This window comes from Grampus griseus (genome assembly GCF_964374135.1).
Source record: "Grampus griseus genome assembly, chromosome: 10".
Classification (NCBI taxonomy): domain Eukaryota; kingdom Metazoa; phylum Chordata; class Mammalia; order Artiodactyla; family Delphinidae; genus Grampus; species Grampus griseus.
In genome coordinates this window covers 18719476-18736852 of record NC_139004.1, presented here as the reverse complement: position 1 = coordinate 18736852, position 17377 = coordinate 18719476, and positions in this window count along the sequence as shown.

Here is a 17377-nt window from a genome sequence, read left to right as displayed (position 1 = left end):
ATAGTTTTGATTGTAGTCAATCAAAAGTTTATAAAATACATAGATGGATTTTTAAAATCAAAAATGGAAATGCAGAAAGACATATAAAATATGAAAGAATTTTGCATGAAGAGTTTGGCTTTCCCTGTGCTTCTTGTAACAAAATCATCATAGCTCTTTTTGTGGACTAGTATAGTAACTTATACTTTTGTTACTCAGCCTGTAAAATTGTGGTAGTCTTCCATGAGACAAAATTTAATACTGTTGTGAAATGTCATGTGGTTGTCTGGAAATGAAAGTTTATACAGAGAACTGAGTCCAAGATTGTGGTGTGGCAAGAACATAATAATCAGGGAAGGTGGTGGTAATATATGCCCCTTTTTGGGGAAAGAGTAACTGCCTTTCATACATTTCTATGGGGAGTTGGAGTTGTGTCTCTAAATAGCAATCTTTGGTCACTGCAACCTCAAGACTTCTTTTAGGGGCTTGTTTGGTTTGTGTCTGTCTTGTTGCTGAGACTCTTTGGGGGCAGTTTGTATGGAAAATTACAAGATTTTTGGTGGGGGGAGAGGAGTGTGGTGGGACAGGGCAGAAATGCTTATTCCTCATTCCTTATATTTTCTTCCATATGGAAGGGGCAATTCTTGCTGGGACATCCCTGGCCTCGATTGTGCTTCAGTCATTCTTTGCCTGGGCCGGGGGATGGGATGAATTAGATTGCTGAGATGGAAAGGAGAAAATGGGCATGTAGAGCCCAGCCTCTTCTGCTTGCATTCTACTCTAAGGAGTAGATTGTCGGTAAGGTACGAGTGTTACCTGCTCATTAATGCACAAGTCTTCCCTGGGCTGTACCAATCCTCCTTCTCTGTGGAGGATGCCTGCTCCAGACCAGGCTTGCCTGTGACTGCACAGGAGTTTGATGCCGTGATTCATTATTAGTAGGGACACCTTCCCAAAGAGAGAAATCACGTTCTACAGCCTATCCTTTATTGAGAATACAGGTGCCCGCATATTTCAACAACTATGATGTACTTGTCATACTTGTCATTTCTGAAATTGCAAAATGCCTTACAAACCCATGAGGTATTCGATTTTGGGAAATATAGTACCTTGTTCTTTCACCTACCATATCTTTGTCTTATTTCATAATTTGTTCAGATCCTGGGTAGGAAAAAAAGGCTGCTCTTTTTTGGGGGTCCAGCAGATTCTAATAGATATGTAAAAAGAGAAAAAAAAGAAAAAACAAACAAAAATTGAGTAAAATCCTAATTAAAGAAGAACCCAAAGTGTTTAATCTGCAGGATATTTTTGATCCTACCCAGAGAACATTCCCAAGTAGAACACTTCAGCCACCAAATAGCAAGAAAGCTTGAATTTATTCTGACACAGCAATGGAAAAGACAGTGGAAAACCCTGAAAGGAACATGACACATTTAGAAACCAGAAACAGTAGATGGGGGTTAAAAAGTATTCCTTCCTGATGAAAGCCATGGGGCTTGTTAAGAGTATACTATATTTTGGAAGAATAAATTGGGGAGTTGATAGTTTATGTAGTTTAATAAGTGGATTACAATAATAAGATATCTTTTTTTCTACTAGCATTGAACTAATGTATCAAAATAACATTGTGAAAAAAGAAATGAGGCAAGGACATGCAGAAAAAAACCACCGTATACTCTTTTCTTATGGAGAGACAGTAAAGAATAAAAAGATACTTTCAGAGACTGAGGTTTGTTGAACTGAGAGAATTGATCAGAAGTGAAACTCAGAAGGGAAATATATTTTGTAGGGAATGAAAGGCATACAGGCTATCTGGTAGAAACAAACGAAAGTTAAAAGATCATTAATAAATTCAAGGGAACTATACTGTTCAACCCCACCTTAAGAAAAAATAGAAGGGGAAAACTAACATAAACAACAAAAATACATCAAGAACAATAATAACAACAAAAAAGCAAGACAGAAACCACCTAGCAAGGGTAGAATATTTCTGTTCTTTTGATCACAACATTTTATGAATTTGACAACATAGGGAAAGTTTAGTAAGATGAAGGTTTCAGTAGTGACTGCACTGGGCAGAATCTGCTGGACTGTCAACAGGGCAACAGGAGGACCTACTGTATAGCACAGGGAACTCTACTCAATACTCTGTAATGACCTATATGAGAAAAGAATCTGAGAAAGAGGGGATATATGTCTGGGTATAACTGACTCACTTTTCCTGTACAGCAGAAACTAACACAATATTGTAAATCAACCATACTCCAATAAAAATTAAAAAAACAAACCTCCAGAAAAACAGCAAAAGGAGTTTTCCCTGTAGTAATGCCATTATCATGAGGAAAACCATATGCAAACTTTAAATATTTATTTATTTTCTTTATTTTCTTTCTTTTATTTATTTTTTTTTTGGCTGCGTCGGGTCTTAATTTCGGCATGCAGCCTCTCTTGTTGAGGCACGCGAGCTCAGTAGTTGTGGCGTGTGGGCTTAGCTGCCCCGCAGCATGTGGGATCTTAGTTCCCCTACCAGGAATCGAACCTGCATCCCCTGCATTGGAAGGCGATTCTTTACCACTGGACCACCGGGGAAGTCCCTGCAAACTTTAATTAGAGGTAGAATCCAAATGGTCTCCTGAAACCCACCTGAGGCAGAAGTCCAAGTTGGTGTTTGGGAAAGATTTGTGCCACAGACAAAGAGTGCAGACATGAGGGAAAGAATCCCAGTGTATACATAATCCAAGTATGTACTCAGAAAGAATCTGAGAGTGTAACTTGAGTCTACATAAATACAAGTTGTCCCTCACAGACTAGGTCAAAATCTCCATGTACCTGTGAGGTCACATTGTTCTATCTTGTCTGCTAGCCAGTATCTATACCTAGAAAGACAGCTGGACCGAGAAAACAAGATTTCTGTTCATTCACTTGATTCAGGACCAGAGGTATGATAACAGCCTGTTTGGGCCAGCAGGACTGAGTCTGCCAGGGAATTTTCTGAGCATAGAATAGAGATTACACAGAAACTACATCCTGCTTAACTTTGAAGCTTCCAGAATGAATGTGTCGTATATATAGTAGAGAGTTACTGCACATATTGTGATTTGAATTAGCTGACAGCAATTAGGACAGAGCTCTGAAGGAATCGGGAACAGGGTTCATACACTTGATGGAAGATGAATGGAAGGAGGCTGGCACAGCACTTTATGTGGTCACAGATCTAAGTGCCTGTATAGCCTTGGAGGTAGGAAAGATGTCACTGATTGAGGGACTTGTCATATGTGAATTTAGTTCTGCCTACCTCACTCTTTAATGAGGACCTGTATACTCTAGTGGGTCAATTTAACTACTGTATTTAAACTATCATTTCATCATGTTTAGAGAACAGTACTGTCAATAGTCAATGAGATTTAATTGTAGGCAAGATCGTAGGCTTTCTGGGTTGAACAAAATAGGTAAGGCCATAGTGCAGAGCATGGAATTTTTAGGACACACATTCTAGTATTATAGTCAATCATAGTATTTCTGGGGAACATGGATTTGGGGTCAAAAGATCAAGTTTGTATCTGGAAAAAATGAGTTATTAAAAGAAATAGGGTGATTCTTATGGTTCTTATCTTTCAGGAAATATAAATATAATACGGTGGGAAAGATGGGACTTTCAGATGTTTTTCTATTCTGAAATGGTCTCTGTTTAATAGGTCTTAGTAATTCCTTTTCCCATACTTTGATGCCTCTCTGGCCACCATGAAGGCTGATCAGTGGGATTTAGCAAATACAGTCTTTGCTTGAACAAGGGTTAATGTCTCCACAAAGTGACTTGTGAGGTACTCAATTCTGAATTTGCTGGCATACTGGAGAAACTGGAGCACTAATGTTAGAAAGAGTGGCAAGGGGAGAGTCAAATCAGACAAAATAATGGAACTAGTGCCTGCTGGCACTTGGAAAGGTGATGGCAAGGTGGGTATCGGCTAGTGGTCATAAAACTTAAAGGTAAAACTTGCACCTTAAGTATGTTTATAGAGTCATGTTGCCTAATCTTTGCTGTACAGATCACATGTTGACATCCCTGCCATTCAGAGTTTGTATTCAAACAAACAAACCCAAAACAGATACCTACTTTAGCTAGTTGAAGCATAAAAGGAATTTATTAAAGAACATTAGGTTCATAGAATCTCCGATAAGGCCAGAATACCTGGCTTGGAGTCTATCCCATTAGGAATGATGCTCAAAGCAGATATCAGACAGAATTGCTTCTGGGGAGACACCACTGCAGCCATCTCTTTTGCATCTCTTCTACCTGTTCAAGGCTTTCACCTATTTTTCTATTGTATTATCTTTCTTTTAAAATTTTACTTGTAGAAGTTTTAAAAGTAATGTGGATATTAATTTCTTAGTGATTTCCTATATGGAAAATGTTTTTCCCCATATTATACACTAGCTCTAGCTTTTTTTTCATTTAAAAAATACTGTCTATTTAATTATCAATTACATTGAATCATTTGATGATTGTTTTCCAAATCTTCTATAGCCTTATAAAATTTTTTTTCTGCTTATTTTACCAATTACTGAGAAAAGTGTGTTAAATTCTGTCTTTTACTATGATTGTGGATTTTTCTATTTCTCTTTGGACTTCTGTCAGTTTTTTTCTCTATATACTTTTAAACAACATTATTGTGTGCACATTTGTTTATAATGGTTCTGTCTTTGTGGTGAATTGAACATTTTATTATTCAGTGAATATCTTTACCTATAGCAGTGTTTACTGCTTTTTAAAATATATTTTATCTGTTAACAATATATCGATAGCCGCACTAATTGTTTTTGGGGGTCAAAATTTGTCTAGCATATTTTTTTGTCCTTTTATTTTCAACTTTATGTTTTCCTCAGTATTAGTTGTGTTTCTCATAACAGCCTATAGCTAGATTTTAAAAATATAATCAGACAATTTTTGTCTTTTAATTGGAGCATTTAGTCTGCTTATATAATTAAGATTTTAATTATATATATATATATATATATATAAAATTACTGGTTTATTTAGAGTCCCATATAAGGTATTACTCCATATTCCATCATATATACCTTTCTCTTTGTCCAAATTATGCTATGGTTCTTTTTTCTTTACTTCCTTTATATTAATTATTCTTGTTCCATTTCCCTTCTCTACTAGTTCGGAGGTTTTACACACTTTTTCTTCATTCAGTTGTTATACTAAAATCACACACACAAATTTAACACATCAGAATCTAAAGTTAATAATAACAAGGACCTTATTACACTTTGAATCCATTTATTTCTTCCCGTATTATATGCTACTGCTTTTGTGTATTATAAACCTATTTTGTTGCTTTTAAATTCACACTAGATTTTTAAAATGCAGTGTTACTTTAGATTTTCCTTGTATCTGGTATGATTTGACATCTGCTTGATGTACACCTTTGAGAATTTCCTTTAGTGAGAGTCTATTGGTAAATTTTTTGTTTTTCTTTTTTGGGAATTATATTTGCTTCACTCATGAAATCAGTATTTCTGGGTATAAAATTTTTGGTTGGCAGTTACTTTATCTCGCACTGAAGATCAATATACTGTCTCTAGTTCATAGTATGACTATTGGAAATACAGTTGTATATCTGTCACTTTTTTAAAGGAAATCTGTTCACTTGGGAGCTTTTCAGATTTTCTCATTTTCTTTATTGTTCTTAAACTGTATTATAATAAATCTTGATGTAGATTTCTTTTTAAATATCCTACGTGGGATTCGTTGGTTTCTCCAAATCCATGGGTTCATGTCTTTCATAAATTAGTATCCAGTATCCAAATATTGCCTCTGCTGTACTTACTGTTCATTTTCAGCTAGACTTCAATTAAATATATGCTACACCTTTGTCCTTCAACTTTCGTGTCTTAACTTCTGTTCTCTTTTTCATTTTTCTGCTTTTTTAATGGTGCTCATTGGATAACTTCCTACTAAGCCCACATTCTAATTTATCGTCTCTTCAGCTCTATCTAACAGATATACATTTATCCATTCACTTTTAAATTTCAGTTATTACACTTTTTCTTTCTAGAGGATCTATTTTGTTATGTTCATTAAACATTATTTTAAACTTGTCTTTTACTTCTTTAGAGGTTATCAAGTAAAATAATTTTGTATTATAGCCTTGATTATTTCAATATTTAAAATCTCTGCAGGGCCTCCTTTTGTCTATTGTTTCTGTGGGCTATCAGTCAAGGCAACTTTTTCTTCTTTGCTTTCTAAGTTTTGATTGAGGCACTCATTTTTCTTGGAAAAATATTTTTGAGTCTTTTTGATAGCTAAAGTGTTATGTTTTCTGCAGATGATTTATTGCATTTGTTTCTGCCTGGTACTTTGGGGTGGTAAAAGTCATGGGATATCCTTGATTTACCTAATGACTTGAGATTATCTTGGATGATACAGGCTATGTGATTTAAAACTGCAAATCCTTTTGAGGGCCAACTTGTAATTATGACCTTTCAGGTTGTAACTTGACTCCTAGACCCCACTCCAGGTTCTAGTTCCAAGGCAATTTTCTTTGTTGTTTCCTGAAAATGGACTCTGCCATCTAGGTTTACTTCTGCTTCACACTTACACTGAGGGTATAGCTCTTTGTGATCTCAACTTTATAATGGAGTACCTCTTATTAGAACCACCATTTGGAGGGCACTAAGCTTTGTCTTCTCTCTCAAGTACTATGAAGGACTATGGAAATACAAACTAAATTTACCTAGATTTGAAAAATGCTTTTAGACTATATCTGACTTCAGAAATCTGTTTATTTCCCTGAATTTTCAGCTTTGCTTTTATATTGTACTAGTAATTCTTTATTTCCGGCAACCCTTTTAAGCTTTAAAAAGAAATCATATATATTTTTTCTAATCTGGGATTTTCATTGTCTTTAGCAGAAGGATGTATCTAACCAGTCATGTTGAAACTGACAAGGCTGGGAAAGGCTGGTTCCAATTCTTCCCCCTGCCATCATAGTTTGTAGCAATCCTTTCAGTGTGCTTTGCTCTAACAAGGTAGTAAAGCCACTGTAAGAAGACTCAAACTTGTTGTAGTAAAAATTGATAATGATACCTTCATTTCCCCTTTTCCTCTCATGTGGAGCCACCTATTTTGTTCTGTTTTCAGATATAATATCTTATCATTTCAAAATGCACTGGAATAGGCTTGAAAAAGTTAAAATAATAAATATTACCTCTCAATGTTGTTGTTTCTAACTCCATTATTACCTAGTACCGAAAATTAGGTTCAGAATGTTCAGCCAGGGTGCTAGGTTCCTCCTCAATTAAGAGTCCTGGTTATTTTGTATATTCATGGTCAACTAGCAATGCACATGCAGGGTTGTGATGTGTATATGTGGAGGGAGGGGGCAGGCAGAATGGGGCAGAATATTCTTAGTGGCAGAAAATTAGGTATTGAGCCTGAGAGGAGCCACATGACAATAGCATATACAGAATTGGATGTTAATATGCAAATTAACAATAAAATTTAAATGATCTAGGTCCTTGCTCTTCCGGGTTACATAGTAAAATACAAAAAAAAAAAACCCAAAAAGCAAAAAAAACTCAGGAAATTAGGTTTCCTGAAATATAGGGCATTCAGTCCCAAAACCGGGAGAGTCACTGGGCAAATTGAGACAAATAGTTTACCCTTCTCACAAACCACTTTTTAATAACTTCCTAAAAACCTCCAGATTTTAGAGTTCCCTGATTTTGTGAAAAACAAGGACTACTCAGTCATACGTTTTGATTTGGAAACATCAGCTTGAGGGAATCAGATCTGAAGTTCTCATGCAAAACCTATGTCAGGCTAGGTTCTTGTGGTTTGCCATCTGTGCTGAGAATTCTAAGGATGTTTTTAGGGTTGTCTTTCCTTGCTGTTGAGGGCCTTTGACTTTCCAAAAAATTATGTAACTGAAGTAGTTTTTCATTAGAGCTTCTCTTTCTCATCTGGAAGAAACTATCCCGTTTGTCCTTTACTTTTTTCAAGCACTGCTTATATTTTACAAGCACAGAGCATTGAATATATTATAATTGTAAAGAAAAGTGAAGTGACGTGTTAACATTGTAAAGCCAGTTAATGCCAGAGCCCTGGTAGAGCCGAGTTTCTGGCTGTCTAAGCCAGCATTCTCCAACACGCTTTTTCTAACTTCTTAATATCAAATGAGGAAGAAAATGGATACAGTTCACTGCCTGCATTTGATATCCTGCAATGAAAACAGGATGTTAGCACATGTGAAAGGAAGACATTTAGCATAGGAAGTAGCATATGGACCCCTTAAAAACATTATTTTGGGGTGGATTATGAATTAACCCTGGGTTTCCTTTTTTCTAAATTTGCATACTTTAACGATGCCAGCATTTCATTTATATTTGGAACAGTTCAAGTGTCTTGAAATATGGTTAGCATAATACATATCAGAGAAAAAGCCTCATTATTTAAAATATTTTTTATCTTTTTTTTTTCTCTCAGAAAGTCAGATTTGAAATTAGCCTATTCTGGTAAAACGTGATGTGCTGTCTGGTGTTTTCTGTGCTTTTAATTCCAGTTATTCTGACAAAGTTTTTAAAAAGGTATTAGAGGGCATTTTGAGAAGATGAGACAAGTATAATGATTAAAAAAACTAAAGTTATGCAATTAAGGTGGCATATTAGAAAAGCCATTGTCCTTAAGAATTTATGAGGACTCTCTGGCTATTGAAATATTTCAATCCCTGTATATAGCCACCTAATGAATAAATAGATTCTAGTAAGAGAAAATATATTATAAGCATGAATGGATACACTTGGCTTTTATAGCCAGAAAAATGTACACTAGAAAGGGTGGGGAGAGTCAGATTATCAGATGGATGGTCTGTTTAAAGGACTACCATGTACTGGTCTCAATTTAAGGGGAAGAAATGATGTGTGGGCATGTAGTATTACACTGCTCATAGAAGACACTTAACAGGTTATAAACAAATAAAAATCTGTAACTTAATGTACAGTATTTGCAAATGCTTGCTTTCCTTACTAAATTAGGGGAGCTGACATAGGGAATTGAATAAATACATACATTTTTACCCTGATAAGTTTATTTCATTTTTGCCTGCATAACTAACAACAATAATAACAAAGGAAAATGACTGCAGGACAAAATAACGAGACAAAGAAACCTATATTAACAAGATGGGATTAGTAAGTGTCTACGTAAACTATGCCAATACATGAAAATATATTATACATTAATATAGAAAAAGACCATGGATAAATTTTCATGAATTATCACTGCATTAGAAACATACATCAGTTAATGCTAAAATGGTTTCATTGTACTACCATTTTTATGAAAATAATTATTATGTATTTTCACAAAATAATTAAAATAGTATTATAATTTAAGATTTAAATAGCTTAGGTTTTAAAATATGAAGTTATTTAAGTATGTAAAAATGTTTGGCAGTTTACTGAGAGACCTTGTAAAAATAATACCTTAGCCTTATGTAGATTTCTTTTTTTTGTTCTAACTACAGGTGTACTTTCTTATTTGTTGCTTAATCCACTGTTCCTTCCATTGGACAATGTTTTTTTTAACAAAACACAGATGTTGGACAGATTAAATAGGAATTCAAATCTTCTCAAAAGATTTTTAAGAATGTTTTTTCTTCATTCAGAGATCAAGTCCTGTTAGTTGTGGAGACTTAAATGTCTTTTCTACCCTAGTTTCATCTACGTAAATGCATGCTCAAGAGAGAAATATTAGTAGACATTTTCTTGAGATGTACATTAAATTTTTGTCTTCAAAATTTGACACAGTAAGAAAATTATATAGAGCATAATGTCTATTCTGAGTGTGTCTCTATTTAAAGATCAGAATAATTGCAATTATAATTTTAAATGGTCTCACAAAACATTTAATTTTACTAAGGCCTATTAATATTAAATTATATACCTAAGCATATAAACTAGTTAGTTTTAGAGCTGGGAGTAAACCTCAAATTTTCTTTTGCTTTAATGCAATGCTTTCCCCATAATATATGATTTGTACCTAAATTGATAGTGCATTTTTGTATTTAACATTTTGAGATGAGTGAGATTATTTAATGGAAAACTAATTCTCATCCATATAAAAGATGCAGAAGAAGTGGAGTCTTGCAGGAATAAGAATTGAGTAGATTAAAACACTTGGGCAATAGATTTGGCTCCAAGTTTATCAGTAGTTAAACCTGAGATGGAAACGACATTGAATTACAGTGTTTCTATTTTCTGACAACAAAGAACCTACACAGTCATCTAAAGAAACAATTTATTTTCTTTAAAGTGAATTCAAAGTGGAAGATATAAGAAAAGTGGAAGGAGAACTAGTATTTTCAGAGCACCAGTTATCTTCCAGGGATTGTATTAGCTACTCTATGTATGCCATCTCACTTAATTTTCATAAACACCCTGCAGGGAAAGTATAATTGCAGTTTTACATATGAAGAAGTTAAGCCTCAGAGAGGTTAAATTAATTTCCAGTGTCTGCCCCTCAACACCTACCAATCCCCGTCACTAGTAAGTGGGAAAGCCATGATTTGGACTCCACTGGCCTCAGGTGGATTATGGGAAAGAGAGGAGGTAATTAGGTACTGTGAAGTTTTTTTAAAGGAGTCCTCTATAAGATCAATTTGTTCAAAAGTATTTTCTATTTATGTACAAAATAAATTTTATGTTTTACAAATATATGTTCTGTATCTCTTAAAACAATTGAATTAATAATGAATAATCTTGCAAAATAGAAAGCACTGGGCTCAGATGGGTTTAACTGATGAATTCTACCAAACATTTAAGGAAGAAATTATACCAGTACTCTACAATCTCTTTCATAAGATAGAAGAAGAGGGAATACTTCCTAACTCATTTTATGAGACCAGCATTACTCTATTATGAAAATCAGAAAAGGTATTACAAAAAAATGCAGACCAATATTTGGCATGAACACAGATGCCAAAGTCTTCAACAAAATTAGCAAATTAAATCCAACAATGTATAAAAACAATTATACATTATGACGAAGTATAATTTTATCAGCTGTGTGAGGCTGTTTCAACACTTGAAAATTAATTAACGTAATCAATCACATAAGCAGGCTAAAGAAGAAAAATTACATCATCATATAAATAGATAAAGAAAGAGCTTTTGAAAAAAATCAGAAAGAATCAACAGCAACAAAAAAATTCCTGAAACTAACAGCAATTATAGCAAGGTCACAGAATACAAGATTAATATACATAAGTCAATTGTTTTCCTATATACCAGCAATGAACAAGTGGAATTTGAAATATAAAACACAATACCATTTACATTAGCACCCTTAAAAATTAAACACTTAGGTATAAATGTAACAAAATTTGTTCAAGATTTATATGAGGAAAACTATAAAACTCTGATGAATGAAATCAAAGAACTGAATACTAGAAAGATATTCCGTACTCATGGATAGGAAGACTTATTATTATCAAGAAGTCATTTCTTCCCAACTTGATCTGCTGATTCAATGCAATCTCAATCAAAATCTCAGAAAATTATTTTGTGAATATTAACAAAGTGATCTAAAGTTTATGTGGGTACAGATGGCCAACAATCATGTGAAAATATGTTCAACATTGCTAATTATTAGAGAAATGCAAATCAAAACTACAATGAGGTGTCACCTCACACTGGTCAGAATGGCCATCATCAAAAAACCTACAAACAGTAAATGCTGGAGAGGGTGTGGAGCAAAGGGAACCCTCATACACTGTTGGTGGGAATGTAAATTGATACAGCCACTATGGAAAACAGTATGGAGGTTCCTTAAAAAACTAAAAATAGAACTACCATATGACCCAAAAATCCCACTACCCTGGGCATATACCCAGAGAAAACCATAATTCAGAAAAACACATGCACCCCAGTGTTCATAGCAGCTCTATTTACGATAGCCAGGACATGGAAGCAACCTAAATGCCCATCAACGAGGAATGGATAAAGAAGATGTGGTGTGTGTGTGTGTATATGTATATATATATATATATATATATATATAGGAATATTACTTAGCCATAAAAAGGAATGAAACTGGGTTATTTGCAGAGATGTGGATGGACCTAGAGAGTGTCATACAGAGTGAAGTAAGTCAGAAAGAGAAGAGCAAATATCGTATAATAACACATATATGTGGAATCTAGAAAAATAGTATAGATGATCTTATTTGAAAGCAGAAATAGAGACACAGACATAGAGAACAAATGTATGGATACCAAGGGGGAAGGGTGGGGTGGGAGGAATTGGGAGCCTGGGATTGACACGTATACATTATTGATACTATGTATAAAATAGACAACTGATGGGAACACACTGTATAGCACAGGGAGCTCTGCCTAATGCACTGTGTTAACCTAAATGGGAGGGAGTCCAAAAGGGAGGGGATATCTGTATGTGTATGGCTGATTCATTTTGTTGCGCAGTGGAGGCTAACACAACATTGTAAAGCAACCACCCTCCAATAAAAATTAATAAAAAAATAAATAAAGTTTATGTGGGGAGACAAAAGACCCAGAGTAGCGAACACAATATTTAAGGAGAGGAATGAAGATGGAGTACTGACACTACTGGACTTTAACACTTACCATAAAGCTCCAGCAATCAGGACAATGTGGCATTGTGAAAGAGCAGACAAATAGATGAATGGGATAAAGTAGAGAGTTCCGAAATAGACCTACTTAAATATAGTCAGCTGACCTTTGATAAAGGAGTAAAGGCAGCACAATGAAGCAAAGATAATCTTTTCAGCAAATGGTGCTGGAATAACTGGACATCTACATGAGAAAAAATAAATCTAGACACAGATCTTATACTTTTCACAAAACTTAACTCAAAATGGATCATAGACTTTAATGTAAAATGTAAACTATGAAAATCCCTGAAGATGACATAGGGAAAAGCCTAGATGACCTTTGTTATGGTGATAACTTTTTAGATAGAACACCGAAGGCATGATGCATGAAAGAAATAATTGATAAACTGAGCTTCATTAAAAATTAAAATTGCTGTACAAAAGAGAGAAAAGACAAGCCACAGACTGAGAGAAAATATATGTGAAGAAATACCCAATAAAGGACTGTTTTTAAAAATACACAAAGAAGGGCTTCCCTGGTGGCGCAGTGGTTGAGAGTCCACCTGCCGATGCAGGGGACGCGGGTTCGTGCCCCGGTCCGGGAAGATCCCACATGCCGCAGAGCGGCTGGGCCCGTGAGCCATGGCCGCTGAGCCTGCGCGTCCAGAGCCTGTGCTCCGCAATGGGAGAGGCCACAACAGTGAGAGGCCCGCATACCAAAAAAAAAAAAAAAAAAAAAAAACACAAAGAACACTTAAAACTCGACAATAAGAAAGTAACCTGAAAAATTAAAAATGGGCAAAAGATCTGAACAGACACCTCATTATGTGTCGTTAGGGAATTGCAAATTAAAACAGTGAGCTACAACTACAAACCTATTAGAATAGCCAAAATCCAAAACACAGATGACACAAAGTGTTGGGGAGGGTGTGGAGCCCCAGGAACTCTCATTCAAAGAGAGGAAATGCAAAAATGGTACTGCCACTTTGAGAGACAATTCAGCAGTTTCTTAGAAAGCTAGGCATACTGAACAACTCACAAGTCATACTTCTTGGTATTTACTCAAATGAGTTGAAAAGGTATGTCCACACAAAAACCTGCACATGAATGTTTACAGATACTCTATAATTGCCAAAACTTACAAGCAACCAAGGTATTTTTCAGTAGGTAAATAGATAAGTAAACGGTGGTACGCTGGGGAATCTAATATACAGTGTAGAGACCATAGTTACAATACTGTGTTATACACTTGAAAGTCGCTAAGAAAGTAGATCTTAAATTTTCTTACCGCCGAACACACAATTGTATTTATGTGAGGTAACGTATGTGTTAACTAACTTTATCTTGATAATCATTTTGCAATATATATGTGTATTAAATCACCATGTTGTACACCTTAAACTTACAAAATATATGTCAATTATATTTCAATAAAGCTGGAAAAATCGTTCCAGGCAATGGAATATTATTCAACACTAAAAAGAAATGAGCTATCAAGCCATGAATATACAGGAAGAAAACTTAAAAGGGTCTTATGAATTGAAAGAAGTCAATCTGTAAAGGCTACACACTATGATTCTAACTATGCGACATTCTGGAAAAGGCAAAACTTACGGAGACAGTTAAGGGATCAGTGGATGCTAGGGTTTAAGGGAGAGGGTGGGATGAATAGGCAGAGCGTAGGGGACTGTTAAGACAGTGACACTGTTCTTTATGATACTGTAATGGTGGATACATGCCATTATGCATTTGCCAGAATCCATAGAATGTACACCAAGAGTAAACCCTACTACTGTAAACTATAGACTTTGGGTGATAATAATGTGTCAGTGTAGGTTCGTCAGTTGTAACAGATGTACCACTCTGGCTTGGAAGAGAGGAAGAGGCTGTGCTGTGTGGGGCAGTGGGTATGTGGGAACTCTCTGTACTTTCTGCTCAAGTTTGCTGTGAATCCCAAACTGCTCTAAAAAATAAAGTTTATTTTTTTTAAAAAAGGAGGAGAACCATGTGGACCAGAACTTTAGGAAAAAGTCTTTATGGAGAAAAGGGGCCAGGGTGAGAAAAAAGGAAAGGCAGGTTGTTTGTTTGTTTTTTTAAGTTCAGGTAGCTCCTTGGGCAGAGGTAAGGCTGGGCATGAAATTCAAAGAAATATACAGAAATGGATGCATCCAGTGGAGTATCTGCCACATGGAAATGGTAAAGATTAGTGAACTGAGGTATGAGTCCTCTTGGAGCAAAGGCAAATAAGGCCATCTCAGCGTGGCCAGCCACGGGGCTGGGCCATGTCACCATAATTAGACTTCTGCCAAATGCTGGCTCCGAAGCATTTAGGTGCCTGAGACTTATCTAATGGTGGGCACAATTTGATTCTGGCTTATCTAATTGCCAGCTGCTGAGTGGATATTTGTAAAATGCAATAATTATCTCAGGCAGTTTTTTTCTTTTTCTTTTTAGCAAAACTGCAGTTGCTGCTAATTATGAACAATACAGTTGGCATTTTATTGGAGTGTCATCCACAGTATAATAGTCACTACAGGTCAAAAGCATTCAGCTTGTGTTTAGTCTTTGAGATTTTTCTTTTTGACAGCATCAGAATAGCACAAAGAAGGGAAATTTCATGGAGGTTTTCCCCAAAGAATTATGGTTTTGCAGTAGCACTGATTTATCATCCAAGAGACCAGTTCATAAAATAAAAATGTAATAAAACATAATGGGAATGGTTTTTCCTCATCCCTTCACATAGCTCTTATTAACATTAATGGGAATTGTACGTGAGTTTGGAAAGGGGAAGATGCCTGGTATTTTCAAAGGCTTAATATTTAAACGGATTCAATGCGAGGGTCTCATCTGCTTTATTCAAGCATAGTATGGAATAAAGGGAGGGACACAGGGCCTCTCTTTGGAGAATACTCTGCTTTTGTTGGGATAATTTGATTTATTTTACTGTTCAGAAGTGTGGCAAGATAGCAGGGGAACCATGAGACAGAGAGAGAAGGGTGCTGTTTTATTGCAAAGCTCAATGCACTGGGAATAAGTTCACTTATAATAATAATTTCAAAACACACCCTTGTAAAATGGTTCTATTTCTTCTTGATTTAGTATTCCACATGGTATATTTTATTCTACCCCGAACATATAAACATATAAAAAACATCTCAGAGAGGAAAAAGAAATGATTTTTTTCTTTCTTTTCTAATTGAATCAGCCCTTCAATCTCTCTGGAATTGCAGCCTTTGCCCTAAGCAACTGCCTTCCCCCACTCGGTGAGTGTTGTCCATGGGGTTGCAAGTGTTGCTGAGCAAGTAACACGACTCAGTTTATTTTTTATGATTAAAAAATATATATAACATAAAAAAAAGAATGAAATGATGCCATTTGCAGCAACATGGATGGACCTAGAGACTATCATATTAAGTGAAGTGAGTCAGACACAGACAAATAATATTGTATGATATCCGTTATATGTGGAATCTAAAAAATAGTATAAATGAACTTATTTACAAAACAGAAACAGACTCACAGACATAGAAAGCAAACCCATAGTTACCAAAGGGGAAGGAGGGGGAGGGATAAATTGGGTGTATGGGAGTAACAGATGTACACTATCATATATAAAATAGATAACCAACAAGGATTTACTGTGTTGCACAGGGAACTATATTCAATATCTTATAATAAACTATAATGGAAAAGAATAGAACAAAAAAAAGAACATTGTTATACACATATATACGTATAACTGAATCACGTTGCTGTATACCTGAAACTACTGCAATATTGTAAGTCAACTATACATATATATATATATAAAAAATTGTCATGGTGCAAAACTTAAAAGCAGAAAGAAAGTATAAAGAAAATAAAAAATGCTCAGGGCTTCCCTGGTGGCTCAGTGGTTAAGAATCCGCCTGCCAATGCAGGCGACACGGGTTTGAGCCCTGGCCCGGGAAGATCCCACATGCCACGGAGCAACTAAGCCCATGTGCCACTACTGAGCACACGTGCCACAACTACTGAGCCTGCGCACCTGGAGCCCGTGCTCCACAACAAGAGAAGCCACTGCAATGAGAGGCCCGCGCACCGCAGTGAAGAGTAGCCCCCGCTCACGACAACTAGAGAAAAGACCGTGCGCAGCAACAAAGACCCAAAGCAGCCAAAAATAAATAAATAAAATAAATTTATTAAAAAAATATTTTAAAAAATGCTCATAGTCTCACCATCCAGAAATACTGCTTGATTGCTACATTGTAATATATGTTTGTATATATATACACATCTATATATATGAATGTTTACGTATGTGTTATGAAACTGACTGATACTGTATATGGATTTTCATACCTTGCATTATAAAATTATTTTATGATGACTATTTCCCCAAGTCTATATACAGTCTTTGAAAACATGGTTTTAATGATGAAATAATTGTCCGTCCACTCATTTAATCATCCTCCTATTGTGGAATATTTAGATTTTTTGCTAATAGGAAAAATCCTTTTGTATAATCTTTTTTGTGCATGTAATTGACACAAGATATTCTAATTTTAATAATATTGGCTATTTTGCTAGGTGAAAATATTAGATTGCTGTTTTAACTTTTGGTAGTTTGATTGATAGAGCAACTGAGCAGTCATTCAGATATTTGGCCATGCCGTCTCTATTTGATGACTAGACAGCATAGTATTTAATAACACCACATAGATCCTCACAGCTGAGGCTGGAGTTCATTTTGAGCTGTATTTTAATATTACCTGTGGGCAA